Here is a 3,875-nt window from a genome sequence, read left to right on the forward strand (position 1 = left end):
GTAGGCTGTAGCAATATTTTTTAAGTTAGCTATGATTTGTTCAATGCCTCAATTGATTTCAGAAGTTATATTGGATATACCGTATGGCTGTACAGATTCCTGGTTCAAATCAACCCAAGATCATGAACCCTAAAGATGGGACAGAGTGCATGACAAGGTGGCCCAGAGGAATCTAGCTGTTCTGAATGAAGACCTCTAGTGAGGTAAGTACACACACACATACAAACACGCGATACCAGCTTGATATGTCCCTTGTCACCTATGTTTTTACCCAGAGAGTAACAGCTCTGGTGCTCTCTGTCTCATTCTATTATTTCTTGCTCTATGCTTGACCTAGGGTTTGAGAAGAGCTGACAAATCAGAACTGAGTAGGATTATTAGTGAGCCCCATGAGGAGCACCTGATACTGTGCTGACTTCTCTGTCCTGGATGCTCTCCTGCCCAAACTGTCCCATTGTGTTTCCCCACCTCTGAACCCTCTTACCGCAAATAGAGTTACCCCTGATCCTAGATCTATGATCAATCTCAATTTTAACTCCCTCTCTTTGTCGCTCTCTCCCCATTCAATTTGTGTTGCAATGAGGTTCTTATTTGGTTAACTGTTGTTTCTTATATTGTCAATTTGGTTGTTTAATTCGTTTTTAATGTCGTTACCACTTTGAATGAATGTATTTTATCTACAAATGTATTGTTTTTCTTACATTTAGATTTCAGAGAGAATTTCAGTGTACATTTACAGCAGTATCCTGGCACCAGAATTGCAAGCTTAATACTGTAATTATGCTTTGCAGCAGAGATGATGCAAAATATTTCACAGTACTATTTTCCTTACTGTAAAACATTACAGCATCCCTCTAAATTTACAGCAGGGATGCTGTAATATGTTTTACAATAAGGAAAATAGTACTGTAAAATATATTACAGCATCTCTGCTGTAAACAAAATTACAGTATTAAGCTTGCAACTCTGGTGGCAGTATAATGCTGTAGATTTACAGGGAAAAGTTTTATGGTGTAACTCTCAAATAAACCATGACCTGTAAATATGTAAAAAATATTTCACAAATATTGACCATGAGTCACTTAAACAATAAGACACGAAAGGTTGTGGTTTATGGCCAATATACCATGGCTAAGGGCTGTTCTTATGCAAGACGCATTGCGGATATTGGCCATATACCACAAACCCCTGAGGTGCCTTATTGCTATGAAAAACTGGTTACCAACGTAAAGAGCAATAAAAATACATGTTTTGTCATACCCGTGGTATACAGTCTGATATACCACGTCTGTCAGCCAATCAGCATTCAGGGCTCAAATCACCCAGTTATAAAAATAAATATATGATCTGTAAATATATTCAACATAGCTCACACATAAAACTACAATTTGAACAAATATAGGAGGATTTGTGAGCGAATGTTCAGAAATCCCTGACATTTAAAACTGTGGAATGTGCATTTGCACATTCAAAAAGTGCCTGTGGATCTGTATTCTGTGTTTACAAAATTCTTAGATTTTTACCTCCATCTGTCCATGTATTGTAATCCACAAATGTAGTTTCAGATGAGAGTCGGCTATCTCCATTCATTGGGATAATCTTTATGTCACGTGACGAAATTACATCACGACTGTGTACTTCTTGTCCTTAGCTAGAAGAAAGAACAGCTTCATAAAATGTGAGTACAACGTTTATTTATTCAACAAATTATGTTAAAATGTTCAATAAATGACTTTCGTATGAATATTGCATTTGACCATTGGTGCATGCAATACCGAGTGTGTGTACCGGTAGCTAGCAGGCGATCTCGTCACCTCACCACCTAAATTAAACTTACTAGCAGTGGTTGAAAAAGTACCCAATTGTCATACTTGATTTGAAGTAAAGATACCTTAATAGAAATTAGTCAAGTAAAAGTCATCCAGTAAAATACTACTTGAGTAAAAGTATTCGGTTTTAAATATATATATTTTTATTTTTATTTTACCGTTATTTAACTAGGCAAGTCAGTTAAGAACAAATTCTTATTTTCAATGACGGCCTAGGAACAGTGCGTTAACTGCCTGCTCAGGGGCAGAACGTCAAATTTGTACCTTGTCAGCTCGGGGATTTGAACTTGCAACCTTCCGGTTACTAGTCCATATACTTAAGTATCGAAAGTAAATGTAATTGCTAAAATATACTTATGTATCAAAAGTAAAAGTATAAATCATTTCAAATTCCTTCTGTCAATAAACGGCACCATTTTATTGTATACGCCAGAGGTATACTCCAACACTAATTTACAAATTAAGCATTTGTGTTTTTAGTGAGCCCATCAGATCAGAGGCAGTAGATATGACCAGGGATGTTCTCTTGATAAGTGTGTGAATTGGACCATTGTTCTGTGCTGCTAAGCTTTCAAAATGTATCGAGTACTTTTGGGTGTCAGGGAAAATGTATGGAGTAAAAAGTACATTATTTTCTTTAGGAATGTAGTGAAGTAAAACTTATCGAGTACAGATACCCCAAAACACTACTTAAGTTGTACTTTAAATTATTTTTACTTAATTAGTTTACAACACAGCTTAATAGTTAATTGTTAATTCAGGAATGTGTCAATTTTGAAGAACTACTCAATAAAAAAAATCTGAGTTGTGATCTGGCTAACAAGCTATATTGAAATGTTGCAAATCCTATTTTCCAATCTGTTGTCTTTCAGGGACATAACAGGGCAATTGATGCTTTGGCAGGACAAATCACTCTTTCCCAACTGGTGTGGAGGTATTAAGAAATTGTAACATTATCTGATTAGAAATGTTAGAAATTCAGCTACTGTTTTCTGCTCCGTGTAGGCTTGCTAGCTAGCCAAGTCATTTGTTGTGCATGCTTAGATACATGTATTAATATGTTGTTTCCTAGTAAATACATGCATTCTGTGTCTGAGTACTGTCAGTTCAATACATCTCTGTGTTGTGTTGCATCATTGAATTAAGGGGCTGGGCAATGTTGCCTGTTCAATAAAAGGCAAAGTTGTAAAAATGTTTAACCTGACAATATCGCTTGAGCCGGCTGCTTTTGGACGCTACTGCAACACCCCACTAGTCAATCTCCCATTTATTTCAGGCCCTTCCTAAGTTGCTTGATCTGACAGCTGACTCGCCCAAGGACCCACTGCAGAGTTTCCCAAAAAACGGTCCTGGGGACCCAAAAGGGTGGACTTTTTTTGTTGTTTTTGTCCTAGCACGAATACACAGCTTATTCAGGGCAATTGATCAAATTTATTATTTTAATCAGCTGTCAAGACCAACCTGTACAAACACTCCTTTACCCCTAATGCCATTGCCGTTTGAATACAGGGAGAGGGAGGCAGGCAAGTCTGTCTGTCTGAACAGGAACTGGTATCATTGTCCTTGGTCATCATAACATGGTGATGCTGACGTTGCTGATGATTTTGCTCAGCATATTTTTGATGTGATTCGAGGATGTGTACAGTGCGCTTTGCTTGTTATGTAACTTTGTACTAATGATTTTATTACAGATCCACAAGCACTTTTTGAATGCACAAATACACTTTCCAAAGTTGTAAATGTTAGTAATTTCTGAATATTTGCATGCAAATATTTCTATATTTGTTCAAATTGTAGTTTTATTTGTAAACTGTATTTAATATATTTACAAATCATATTTATTTTTGATTTATGGTGAATATCTGAAATATTTATACATATTCACGGATTATGGTTTAATTTGTGAAATATATGATTTACATATTTACGGACTATAGTTTTATTTTAATATATGCACACATCAGTTTTATTTGTGAGTTATGTTGAATATAAGCACGGATCGTGGTAGACACATTTACAGAATAAAGAAAAATCTCTCCTCGTACG

The 3,875-nt window shown here is 36.0% G+C and overlaps 1 long non-coding RNA gene across 1 annotated transcript; it reads left to right on the forward strand.

Moving 5' to 3' along the window:
- Positions 1-1,599: 1,599 nt before the first annotated feature.
- On the forward strand, positions 1,600-3,576 carry LOC109897619 (uncharacterized). Its single transcript, XR_002256238.2, has 3 exons — positions 1,600-1,678; positions 2,702-2,763; positions 3,106-3,576. It is a non-coding gene; the product is annotated as an uncharacterized LOC109897619 (long non-coding RNA).
- The last annotated feature ends 299 nt before the right edge of the window (positions 3,577-3,875 follow it).

This window comes from Oncorhynchus kisutch, linkage group LG10 (assembly GCF_002021735.2).
Source record: "Oncorhynchus kisutch isolate 150728-3 linkage group LG10, Okis_V2, whole genome shotgun sequence".
In the NCBI taxonomy this organism is placed as follows: domain Eukaryota; kingdom Metazoa; phylum Chordata; class Actinopteri; order Salmoniformes; family Salmonidae; genus Oncorhynchus; species Oncorhynchus kisutch.